General features: G+C 39.2%; 1 pseudogene; it reads left to right on the forward strand.

The window, feature by feature from the left end:
• The first annotated feature begins 1,841 nt into the window (after positions 1 to 1,841).
• LOC143656389 (DEP domain-containing protein 1B pseudogene) lies at positions 1,842 to 3,327 on the forward strand (annotated as a pseudogene).
• The last annotated feature ends 10,704 nt before the right edge of the window (positions 3,328 to 14,031 follow it).

The following is a 14,031-nucleotide window of genomic DNA, read 5'->3' on the forward strand; positions in this document are numbered from 1 at the left end:
TTTTAAATTAGTTGTTGCAGCCGAGGTATTGCTTCAATTAACCGTCACTGGGGCCCCGGTGCAAACAGGTGACTGAGCAGACACATGTCTGGCCCATAATCTGCCACAACATTGGCCTCTCTAACCGCAGGGCCCCAGATTCTTCACAAAGCATTTGGAATCAGTAGCTTTGGGGTTTCTTATCCACAATATTGGAGTTGGACGTGATGTCCAGACAATTGAATTGACTGCTCCATCTCCTAAGAAGGGCTATAGTCTCTCTTGTTTCTCAACACTTAACGCTTTTCTTTGCTGTTCTAAGGGTGACAGTTCAAAGCACCAGCCAAGGGACAGGGCCTGTGTTTGAATGAAGCTCCTACGGATATGAGTATGAAGGAGATGAAATAACAGTTCATTGCGTTTAGAACAACTCTGTTTATATGAAGATGACTTTCTCATAATATCTGTCTCTCCACCCAATTGTATTATTGTGGCAAAGTTATAAGACTGAGACAAAGAGAGCACTGTCTGTCCGGAATGATTCACAGAAAGAGTATTAGTTGGTCAGTCTTCCACAGAGCAGACACCAACTGACTGGAGCCTTGAGAGCCAAGGCTCCTTCTCATCCACACCACGGCACCACCCATCCCTGCCACACCCATTTAAGGCTTTTAGAGGAAGAGATCAATCAGAACCAAAATTGTTTGTGTCAGGAATTCAGTTGTAAAGTAACAAACAACTTTCACAATGCTTATGTGTCAGCAATCTCTTGGGGCTTCCCTTTACGTTCTCTACCCTTGCGGTGACATGGATTTCGGAATGATGAATTGACCCATTAAGGAGCTTCCTTCACCCAAGAAGTTTTCATTTATATTCTGAATTCTAAATTAATTTCAGAAGATTTCTAACCCCAAAAGTGGAAAGCAAGAAGGAGTTTGTGGCAAATCAAGGATTAATTATAACACCCTGTTTCCAGAGTATCACATTTTATGTAATGTTTTCTTTCATAGAAGTCACCATTGTCTTTTTTGGGGAGGTGGGCTGATATTTACATTTTATAGTTGAAAAACTGTGAACTCCTTTAAAGTTATGAGAAGCGATTGGGATCAGCAAGTTAAACATGAACTGTCAATATTGAAAATTGAAAACACCTCCTCAATAGGGTGTTTTCGCTGTTGTTTTTTTTTTGTGTATGTTTAAGTTGTGGATTAAGAAAAACAATCTCAAAGGAGCCTGCTTTATTTATTCTTTTAACTTGTCATTTTGTTAGTCTAGGCCATGAAGAACCAGAGTAGTTAAAAAAGAGAGGTACTGCTATCTGCCTTATGGTGGAGACAGCCTTAGGGAAAGCACGATTAACGCTATTTCAGCTGTGAGATTGAAAATATTTGTTTCTGCCTGAAGCCACATTAAGAGGTATTTCATCAGTGGTGATGGTGATAATGTGATTAACCTAATCCTTGTATCCCTGCTTTTCTTGTCCATTCTTAAAAGCCTTCTTTTTGGAGGGCTAGTTTACTATAGTAAGTAGTAACACAGTAACACAGTTATCTGACGTATTGATTCATCTGAATTATTTCAATATAGGAATGTAATTGGGCATGAAGCACAAGCTTTTCTAATTTAAGACTATGGTTTATAGCTTTTGCCACTGCCATCACATTTTGGGCAGATGAAGTACTGATCTCTTAGAAATGACAGCAAGCAACAGGTTGAAGAGAATAAAGATTGGAGAAAAGTGGGTGTGATGGGATAGCACCGTCAGGTTCCGGGATCGGCTCTACTGCGGCCCATTCATAGCTCAAGTGCGGGCCTTGGGGCACCGCATTGTGGGGCCTGGGCTATACCGGGCCACCATCTGGATGCCATCGAGGAACCATCGCTGTCATTTCAAAAGTTAGGAGCATTGCTTCACACCAGCCGAAGCTGTAGATTGGCCGCATGAGCTGCTGAGGTGCCGTCAGAACTTTATCTCCAAAGTGACGCACAAATGGTCCAGCTGCTAAAAACATTCCTGAAGAATCATGTAATTGAAGACATCAAGGGAAATGAGGGTCAGGAAGACTTTGAAGACAACTGCCATTTGTACAGATCACCTCCTTCCTCACCCCTGAAACCATATCCAAAGCAGCCCCCATACCAAAAGGATGAATATTTCCAGAATGGAAACATCCCCCTGAAGGCACTACACAAGAGAACATCTCACCCAGGCCAGTTATGATGAATTCTGAGATGTGGCATAAGCGTCACAGTATTGCCATTGGACAGGTGCCAGCTTGCCGTCTTGTCCATCGCAGACAGCTGACAGAGGCCAATGTAGTAGAGGTATGGAAGTCTATGACATCTTATTTACAGAAAATCCTTGACCTAGATTCCTCAAAAGAAGTTTTGGATACCAAACTTGTCAACTCCAAGTTCATCATCCATAATGTATATGGTGTTAGCAAGCGGGGAGTTGTTATCCTTGATGGCAAGTCAAAAGAACTTCCTCATTGAGCACCGTCAGCTATGAAGTGTTTGGCAAATTGGCCTAATTGTTCGGATTTAAAGCAGCCTGTGTACCTAGGATTTGAAAAAGATGTCTTTAAAACTATAGCAGATTACTATGATCACTTGAAAGAGCTTCTGCTTACATTCATCTTCTTGATGCTTTTGTCAGTGTAATAGGTTTGCTACAGAAAGAGAAAATGGCTGTTAAAGCATTTCAGATATGCTGCCTCCTCCTACACTTGAAAATAGAAGAAAGCTACGGCTGTCATTGAGGATGATGGCAAGGATCTGTTTAGATAAAGAGATGCCACCACTGTGTGATGGTGTTGGCACCCGAACACTGTTGGTTCAGACATTTTCCTGTTGCATCTTGTGTTCCAAAGATGAAGTGGACAAGTAGCTGCTAGATTGGTGACATTTTTGATGGACAGTCACCAGATTCTGAAAGTTCCTTTGGCCTTGCAGACCTCTATAGAGGAGCATGTGGCTCTACGACGAAGAGCCCAGATAAAATACCCAGGAGCTGATATGGGTATCACTCTATCTGCCCCATCATCTTGCTGTCAAATTAGTCCAGAAGAATTTGAGTATCAAAGAGCATATGGTTCTCAGGAACCTCTGGCAGCTTTATTGAAGGAAGTTATAACAGACAACAAACCCTCTAGCAAGGAAAAGAAGAAAAAACTGAAGCAGTTTCAGAAATCCTATCCTGAAGTCTACCAAGAACGATTTCCTACACCAGAAAGTGAAGCACTTCTATTTCCTACAAAACCCAAACCACAGCTGCTGATGTGGGCACTGAAAAAGCCTTTCCAGCCATTTCGAAGAACTAGAAGTTGTCGGATGTGGTCCTTCTAGAGTCATTAGAGACCTCTCTTGCTGTTTTTGAGTGAATGAGTAACCATTTTTAATCACTTGGGTGATTGAAAAAAAAAGTACATAAAATATAGACTACTGCAATATAGCAAAGATTGCCTGACTTTTAAAAAAATGTTGAGCCATTATAAGTAATTTAATAAAACTCGGTGCTATTTTAAGTGTAAAAACCATTTTAAAATTATGCATCAAATATATAGTGGTAATGTTAACATGTTTATAATTGTTACAGAATTTCAGAATGAAGCATTTTTATCTGTTGCTCTTTTCATTGTGTTTATTAAAATAATTGCATATATATCCTAGTTATTAATGGCTTTGCTGTAACTAAGTCTTAAAAATAGTGTATATACTTGAATAAGAAAGATATGGGTACTGTGATGCTATTAACTCATAGCCAATTGTGATTTGTTTTGTGTAAATTCTGTTTTTTGTTGTTGCCCAAAATTCTTAATATTTTCTATTTTGATGGCTGCATCTTTTATTGCAGATATGTTGGATACTGTGTTAGATTTTGCTAAGGTTGATTCTTTCATAACATATATATTAATTGGTATAAATGCTATAAGCGGAGTCAGTTCTCATCTGCCTACAGTGATGTAATGTCTTGCCTGAAGATGGAAAGCTGGACTGGATAAATTCTTTGGGCTCTCTAGGACCTATGATTCTGCGTCAAATCTTTATTATTTTTGTGAAAAGTGCAAAAAGGTTAAGTAAACTGAGACTTCTTCCCTTTACCAATGCTTTTTTCCCAACTCCCTCATCCTTCTGAAAGTAAATGGAATGTAAATACTGTTTAAAAGAAAAGGTGGGTGTGATGGTACTCACCCTGAAAGGATAAGAGTCATTATCCCCAGAGAGAATCTGTGATTACTTCTTAAGAATTGCATGTACCGCTTTTTTATTCCTGTGTGTAATTCGCATCAAAGATTTAGGTGACCAAAAAAAAAAAAATGTTTTTAACTGTGGAATCCACAATTAAATAAGAACTTTAAGAACCACCCAAATAGTACAGAAACCTTCCTTTTTTCTGTTAATGATGGAAATTTTGGAAAAGCATAAAAAAGAAATACTGCTGGTTATTCACTGCAAATAACATTTGATACCATCTTTTAGGCACATGCCAGTATGCATCTTTTTACACTCTCAATTTTTTAAAAACAAAACTAGAATTTTATCATAACTCAGTTGAAAATTTCCCTTTCCTTTAAACCATGAGCATGACATAAATTTTTTTCAGAATTAATCTATCATAAATAAATTATAAAATATTCTTTAAAAATAAGTTTTTTACTGGTTATAAAATATTCAAAATAAGAATGGAACATAATTTAGTAAACATTTCTCAATCAAGCACAGACTGATATCTTTTCCTTTATAAAATAATGCTGTAATAATAATAATAAGCACACTGATTGTTAGCATTGCATGTTCACCACTATATATGTACCAGATACTGTGCTAAACTCTTTTTTCATGTCACTTAATCCTCATTAAAAAATTCTTGGAGATCGGAGCTGTTATTCTCACCATTTATAAGTCAGGAAACTGAGGTCACACAAGCTAGTAAAAAAAAAAGCTATAGGCTTTATCATTATTTTGTAGACCCATACCTCCCCATAAATTTTTTAATATACCTCTGGCTATTTCTTTGGAATAGGTTTATGGAGGAAGAATTAGTAGATGAAAAAAGCATGAAAAAGGATTAAATGTTATATTAATTTTAGCAATTACAATCTTGATTCAAAACAGCTGTCCTGAAGACATCTTTTAGAATTTTAACAAATTTCTAAGTTCAGAAAGATGAGAACACAATGCATAACAGAATATATAAGAGCAGACTTTCTTACATGGATATTGAAAATAAATGCTGGATGAGCACATTCTGAACTGTGGAAATCCACTCTGTAAGTGGTAATTTAGGATTACATTTGTGTGAGTGATAAATGAATGTATGATAATATAAGTCAAGAAAGAATCCTCATGTTAAATTTTACTATGGGGATGCAATCAACAAAATCCAGAGTGCAGGAAATTTTATGTAACAAAAAGCTAGTTTCTTCAAAAACAACCAAAAAATGGCAGAAAAATTAAAAAATTTAAAAATATAAAAAAGGAAAGGAAAACTTATGATTAAAAGAGAATTAAGAAAATGTGATTTTTTGCATGCCTTTTGGTCTCAAGATTATGGCCACAGGAATATTAAGGTCACCAAGAAGAAATTGGAGGTTGCCAGGGACTTGTTTCCAAGTCTGACTGAGAACTCTGACATTTAGAAATAAATAACAAGATGAGTATTTAAAATCGTTATCTTTTCCAAAAAAAAAAAAAAAGAGAGAGAGAGAATTAAGAAACACCAATCAAATGGGGACCTTATTTAGATCCTAGTACAAACAATCCTCCTGTTTAAAAAAAAAGTTGAGTCAATCAGGGAAGCTTGAACATTGACTAGCTATTTAATGATATCAAGAAATTGTTAATTTTTAAGATGTGATAATGGTATTGAGTTATTTTTTAGAGCTACATGCTGAAATATTTATAGGTGAAATGATATACAACCTGGGATTTGTTTCAAAATAATCCTTGGGGATGGAGTTTGAGTAGAAAATGAAATGTATGAAAAAAGATTTTCAAGTTGATAATTGTTAAAGTTGGGTAATGGGTACATGCGAGTTCATAAGATCCTCTCTACTTTTCTATATGATAGAAATTTTTCATAGTGAAAAAATTTTTTAAATGTCACTGAGAGGAGGGAAACATTTGTTCTTAGTTAGCTACCCTTCTTAGTTACCTTTTCAACACTATTTGAATCCTGTACTCTGAGCCTTTGTTAAATACAGACCTCCTCAAATTTAAACTTGGTTCATTTTAAACTTCTGGAATTAGAAAAGCTTAGATCCACATGCATTTCAGTCTTGCTACCGGTTCCTAGGAAGTCATTTAACTTGACACTTCAGCCTTCTCATTTCAAAAGTGAGAACATATTTTTATGTTAGCTTAATAATCTACTCATTTCTTAGCTAAATTCTCTAGAAAATTTTCAGAAGATTTTGTCATTATGTGATGGGGCACAATTGTTCAATAAATTTTTACTATGCAAACATTATGAAAATACATACATAAGTAGATTTCTGAGGGGCCAACGTGAATAGTTGGGGATGACAAATTGTAAATATCAAAAATGATTAGTGGAGAGAGCCATCTGAAAAAATAGTAACTTGGCTGAGTAATGAGACTTATAATTAACATATCTTACAAATATATCAATACTATAGCTCATCATGTCTTTGTTCCTCTCCAAAATAATGACAGTCACCAGGACCCTATTAATATTTTAATAGTCTAATAGGCACAGACAAGCTTGCAGCAGAAAAGAATGTAAATCAGTGGTCAGGGTTGCCAGGCTATCTCGGGAGAATCTGCGAGGTGGATGCACTAAGTCTTATAAAGCTCTGTTAGGTTCTTCCCAGGGTTAATTCTCATATCAGCAACCAGTTTCAGAAATGCGCTCCTTTTCATCAGAAGGATAAGCTGGTACAAGGCAAAATTCATGGGCTGTTTAGTATTCCTTATGTTCACTATGTATTAGAATAAATACTAAGGTCCATGCCAGTGTGTAACCTTAAATGCTTTTTATCTGGATAATGGTAAGAACTCTTAGAAAAAATATGTATTTGGGAGTTGGAAGAAATAGATTTTCTCTGACTTAGCATTGGCAATCTTCTTGCTCTAATCATCTCCAAATTAATACTCAAGAGAAATGATATAATATACAAGGGCTACTTTGAGATACTTGAAAGAATAAAACTGAATGAAATAAGGAGATCAGGAAAGCACAACATTATTAAGTAACATAGATAAAGTGTGGAGCATGGCGCCTAGACTGAGTAGGACCTCAACAATGTCAGCTTACCTCTCTTTCTTGCTTCTGAGAGGCCCATTTGTGCATGGGCCTGTATTTGACCTTCCAGTGTTTTTTTCACAACTCATTTGGCAACGCTCATAAAATTGTGCTCAGAGTGAACTTTGCCCATGGAAGATATATTAATAGTTCCTTCCTGTAATAATAAGTCCATACAGATACTGGCAGAGGTTGCTCTTTATAGAAGGAGGGTCTGCCTCTCTTGGAGGCTATTAATCTGTGCCTCATCATTGGGTAGTTATGAGGGATCATTTGTTGGAGGCCATACGGAACCAGAGAGATCACATCACAAAGAGTAAGTGTTTTTCAGTTGAAATTTCTAATCTAAATACCACAACTAATCTCTAAAGCAAGGGGTTGGGTGGAGGTGGGGAGTAGAAAAGAAGCATGATTCCAGAAAAAAAAAAAGGGTGGGGTGGTTCCTAGGAAGCCAGAATCTGTATGCTTGGCCTGGGACTAACACCCCAAACGTAGGTTTGGTAGCAGCTGCTGGAATCTGCACGGGACCAGGAATTTGTTCTGTCATTACATCTTTATTCTTCAGCCAGCATCAACTCACTTTTAGTTGCCACATTATAGTTAGAGCTCAGAGATAAGGAATAGATTTTTCTGTCTTTTTATATTTTTTCTTACAATTTTAAAGAGATTGGGTTTGTATTTTGGTCTTGAGTCCATTGTTGGTTTGCCTGAGAAGGATTTTTCTCTCCACAAGCCCCACCCAGCCCCCACCCTTATATTTCATGCTTGCTGCATTTTCTAGTAATTTTCACCATTTCAACCTCCACCAGCATTCACTAAACAATAATATATGTACCAGATACATATTATTGGAACTGGTCACCTTCAACTGTTGAGCAACCCTTTTTCCTCAGGTACTACTCCAGTGTCACTTCTCAGTGACATTTTCTCTTCCTTCTCAAGTACAAGGAACTCTATCCTCTTTAATCCCATAGCACACTGAACATTAAAATGTGTTTTTTACAGGGATATACTTATTTGTAGTCATGCTGCCCTTCTTCAGTGGATTGCAGGCTCCTTGATCACAGGACCTGTGCCATTCATTCTTTTCTTTTTTAGGTGGGTGGTCCAGGAATAGAACCCGGGTCTCCCACATGGAGCCATTCATTCTTAGTATACCTGGCACATAGAAAATGCCGATGAATCATTTTTTTGAGCAAATGTTCAATATATTCTCTTTTGTTACATGCAGCAAAATAATTTAAGGTTAGCAGGGAGCTTCTGATGTGACAGTGAAAAAAAGTTCATATTTTATTGTATGTTTTGAGACATGGAGGACCATACATGTTTAATAAATGTGGATAAAAATGAACTTACCAGTGGTAATGGGATGGAACGACCTGGAGGACGGCATAAGGTACAACAAGAACACTGGTGACAGGGTACATAAACCAGTGTCCTGTGCATTAATTAGCCATAGAACTTGACCATGGCATCTGGGGCTTTCATCTTTATAGGCCTAATTTTCTCATCTTGTAGAATGGAGGGGGAAACTTTGAAACTCTATCATGAAAATTCTGGTTAGGCATTGTCTATCACTCTCAAGGACACTCTTGTCCCGTATAAAAGGACTTGAATATTTCTTCTTATCTATCCAGATTTGGGCTCCTCTTGGTAATTTATTTTGTTCATGCTCATTTTCCTCTTCTGATTCTGTGTGCTTTGCCCTGAAGCTTCAGAGTAGTTTGGCCAATGTGTGGTATCATATGACTGTCACCTTCTCCCTACAGGGTGGGTGACCTTCCTCACCTCTCTACTTCCCACTTCTCCCTCAATGCACCAGCCCCTTGTACAAGTCTCATCCCTTCTCCATCTGGCCCTCATCCCCAAATGGCCCAGATATGATTTTAAGGCCTCATTGCATTGTGCCCTATTTTCATTTGTGGTGCCAAGGCCATATTACCAAAAAAGTTTCCTGCTGTTTTCCCATCCACTCATGTCCTTTTTTCCCTGTGTTCTCATAACTCCCTCACCTTTAATACAATAATAGTAATAACCACTGTTTATTGAATGTCTACTATGTGCCAGGTATGGATAGATATTTGCTTACATCTCTAATCCTCACAGCAGCTCTGAGAGGTATTTTATTTTAATATTAGAGATGAAGAAACTGATTCTCAGGTCATTTAAATAACTTGTCTGGTTTGGTCTGATTCCAAAGCCAGTGCTACCTCTACTGCATTATGCTACATTTCAGCATATGTAGGCCCATATCCATTTTTGTTGTTGTTATTGTTTTGTTCATGTCAGTTTTTTATTGGTTTCAGAAATAATGTTATGTCATCAATAAAGAAAAACATTTCACTACACTTTTAGACATCAATTTGCTATTTATTTTTCTTTACATTTTCTTCTATTCTTACATTGACACATTTTAAAGCTTTTTTATTATGAAATATAACATATATACAAAAAAGCACTAGATTTTAAAGTACATTTGAACAGGTACTTATAGAACAGAATTTAAAGTTTGGTATGGGTTACAATTCTGTGATTTTTCATGTTTCTTCTAGCTGCTCCAAGACACTGGAGACTGACAGAAATATCAACATAATGATTCAGCAGTCATTCTCATTTGTTAAATCTTATCTTCTCTGTTATGTTTACACTTTCTCTTTAAATAACATATACACATAAAAGCAATAACTTTCAAAGTACATTGCAATGATTAGTTGTAGAGCAGATTTCAGAATTTGATATGGGTTACTGTATTAGTTAGGGTGCCCTAGAGAAACAGAATCAACAGGGAACACTCGCAAATATAAAATTTATAAAGGTATCTCACATAACACTTTGGGAACAGAGTCCAAAATCCTCAGGGCAGGCTGTGAAGTCGATGATTCAAATGGAGGGTCTAGATGAACTCCACAGGAGAGGCTTGCCAACCAAAGCAGGAAGAAGAGCCTGTCTCTTCTGAATCCTCCTTAAAAGGCTTCCAGTGATTAGATTAAGCATCACTCATTGCAGAAGACCCTCCCCTTGGGTGATTATAAATGGAATCAGCTGTGGATGCAGCTGATGTGATCATTATTTAATTCTATGAAATGTCCTCATTGAAACAGATAGGCCAGCACTTGCCCAACCAGACAAACAGGTACCACCACTTGGCCAAGTTGACACATGAACCTGACCATTACAGTCCACCCCTATATCACCTTAAACCATACCTAATTTCTAAATAAAAAAAATAAAACACACATTTTTTTTTTCACCTAACAATACTCAACTGTCCTGCATATAACTGTAAACACATTAAATCTCTCCAGAATAGGGTGCAAGTCCTTGGGTAATATTCATTCTTAAACTTGATATCTTACAACTTAAATAGTATAATGTGAGCAAAACAGCATTACAGTCCTTGTTTCTATAACTGATCCTGTGGTCATAGTTCATATTTATCACTACTTTCTTCTATTACCCATTCCTTGTTCCATTTACCCTCAGCAAGCACTTCAGCTGGCCTGGTTCTTTGCCAAACCTTCATTCCTGACATTTCAGAGCCATTGGTAGTCCTTCCTGGATTGGGTTGTTGCAGTTTTCCATTGATTTCAATCACAGGGCATGGTAGTATTAAAGAACACCCTACGGTTTCTCCTATATTCCAAGAAATCTCTTACCTCCATTGTGTAGTTGCAGTCCTATTTTCCCCGATAGTCAGGGTCAATCACCCCAGCCAATAATGTAATCCCTTTCTTGGCTAGTTGATCCAGGGGTTGAGTAGCCCAAAGTGACTAGTTGGCAGTCTTAGATTCCATTTCAATAGAATTATTGCTGTTTCTTCTGGTGGAAGCCCTCCCCCTTTTGGAACTGAAATCTGTAGACCAGCAGAGTTCTCAGGGTCGCAGGGACAGGAAGCAAAAATTTTCGTAGTGGATCACTAGGGGTAATAGTGAGTGGCACAACTCCCATTTCCACCCCTTGGTTCCTGGACCCATGGATCCTGGCTATGGGAGACACAGCGCCATACAGCGGATGCTGATTCAGAGCATATACAGCTTCCTGGAGAAGATTACCCCAGCCCTTCAAGGTATTGCCACCTAGTTGGCACCATAATTGCGTTTTCAAAAGGTCATTCCACCATTCTATCAATCCAGCTGTTTCTGGATGCTGGGGAACATGGCAAGACGAAAGAATTCCATGAGCATGTGCCCATTCCCACACTTCATTTGCTGTGAAGTGTGTTCCTTGATCAGAAGCAATGCTGTGTGGAATACCATGATGATGAATAAGGCATTCTGTAAGCCCACAGATGGTAGTTTTGGCAGAAGCATTGTGTGCAGGGAAAGCAAACCCATATCCAGATTATGTATCTATTCCAGTTAGAACAAATCGCTGCCCCTTCAATGAAGGGAGTGGTCCAATGTAATCAACTTGCCACCATGTAGCTGGCTGGTCATCTCAGGGAATGGTGCCATATTAAGGGGCTGAGTGTGGGTCTCTGCTGCTGGCAGATTGGGCACTCAGTAGTGACTGTAGCCAAGACAGCCTTGGTGAGTAGAAATCCATGTTCCTGAGCCCATGCCTAACCTCCATCCCTACCACCACGACCACTTTGTTCATGAACCCATTGGGCAATGACAGGAGTTGCTGGGGAAAGAGGTTGATGGTATCCACAGAATGGATCATCTTATCCACTTGATAATTAAAACCTTCCTCTGCTGAAGTCACCCTTTGGTGCACATTCTGTCATGGGACACAAATATGTACATGTTTTTAGCCCACTCAGAAAGGTCTATCCACATACTTCTTCCCCAGACCTCTTTGCACCAATTTTTCAATTATGGTCTTTGCAAGTCCCTGACCATCCACCCAAACCATTAGCAACAGCCCATGAGTCAGTATACAAACGCACCTCTGGCCAGTTCTCCTTCCAAGCAAAATAAACAACCAGGTGCACTGCTCGAAGTTCTGCCCACTGGGAGGATTTCCCCTCACCACTGTCCTTCAAGAACACCCCAAAAAGGGGTTGTAGTGCTGCAGCTTTCCACTTTTGGGTGGTACCTGCATATTATGCTGAACCATCTGTAAACCAGGCCCGAGTTTTCTCTTCCTCAGTCAATTCACTGTAAGGAACTCTCCAATAGTTCATAGCTCTGGTCTGGGAAAGAGAAGGCAATGTTGCAGGAATGGAGACCATGGGCATTTGGGCCACTTCCTCATGTAACTTACTTGTGCCTTCAGGACCTGTTCTGGCCCTATCTCATATATACCATTTCCATTTTACAATCGAGTGCTGCTGCACACATCCAACTTTATGGCTTGGTGGGTCAGACAACACCCAGCTCATGATAGGCAACTCAGGTCTCATGGTAACTTGGTGGCCCATGGTTAAGCATTTTGTCTCTACTAAGGCCCAGTAGCAGGCCAAAAGCTGTTTCTCAAAAGGAGAATAGTTATCTGCAGCAGATGGCAAGGCTTTGCTTCAAAATCCTAAGGTTCTGCATTGTGATTCTCCTATAGGGGCATGCCAAAGGCTCCAAACCACAGCTCTATTTGTCACTGACTTTCCAGCACCATTGGATCTGCTGGATCATATGGCCCAAGTGGCAGAGCAGCTTGTGCAGCAGCCTGGACCAGTCACAGAGCCTCCTCTTGTTCAGGTCCCCACTCAAAATTAACAGCTTTTCTGGTCACTTTATAAATGGGCCAGAGTAGCACACCCAAATGATGAATAAGTTGTCAACAAAATCCAAAGAGGCATTGTGCCTCTTTTTTTGGTCATAGGAGGGGCCTGATGCAGCAACTTATCCTTCACCTTAGAAGGGATATCTTGACATGCCCCAAACCCCGGACACCTAGAAATTTCACTGAGGTGGAAGGCCCCTGTATTTTTGTTGGATTTATCTCCCATCCTCTGACATGCAAATGCCTTACCAGGAAGTATAGAGTAGTTGCTATTTCTTGCTGTCTAGGTCCAATCAACATGATATCATCAATATAATGGATCAGTGTGATGTCTTGTGGGAGGGAGAAATGATGAAGCTCCCTGCAGACAAGATTATGACATAGGGCTGGAGAGTTGACATACCCCTGAGGTAGGACAGTGAAAGTATATTGCTGACCTTGCCAGCTGAAAGCAAACTGTTTCTGGTGGTCCTTACTAACAGCTATTGAGAAAAAAGCATTTGCCAGGTCAATAGCTGCATACCAGGTATGAGGGGATGTATTGATTTGCTCAAGTAATGATACCATATCTGGGACAGCAGACGTAATTGGAGTTAGCACCCATCTGTTTTCTGCACAGGCCAAATAGAAGAGTTGAATGGGGATGTGGTGGGAATCACCACCCCTGCATCCTTCAAGTCCTTAAGAGTACAGTAATCTCTGCCATCCCTCCAGGAATCTAGTATTGCTTCTGATTTATTATCTTGCTAGGTAGGGGCAGTTCTAGTGGCTTCCGTTTGGCCTTTCCCACCATAATAGCCCTCACTGCATGAGTTAGAGAGCCAATGTGGGAATCCTGCCAGTTGCTCAGTATGTCTATTCCAATTATACATTCTGGAACTGGGGAAATAACTACAAAATGGGCTCAGGGGCCCACTGGACCCACTGTGAGGTGGACCTGAGCTAAATCACCATTGATCATCTGGCCTCCATAGGCCCCCACTCTGACTGGTGGACCAGAGTGATGTTTTGGGTCCCCTGGAATTAATGTCACTTCTGAACCAGTGTCTAATAATCCCTCAAATGTCTGATCATTTCCTTTTCCCCAATGCACAGTTACCCTGGCAAAAGACTGTCGGTCT

This window comes from Tamandua tetradactyla, chromosome 2 (assembly GCF_023851605.1).
Source record: "Tamandua tetradactyla isolate mTamTet1 chromosome 2, mTamTet1.pri, whole genome shotgun sequence".
Classification (NCBI taxonomy): Eukaryota; Metazoa; Chordata; class Mammalia; order Pilosa; family Myrmecophagidae; genus Tamandua; species Tamandua tetradactyla.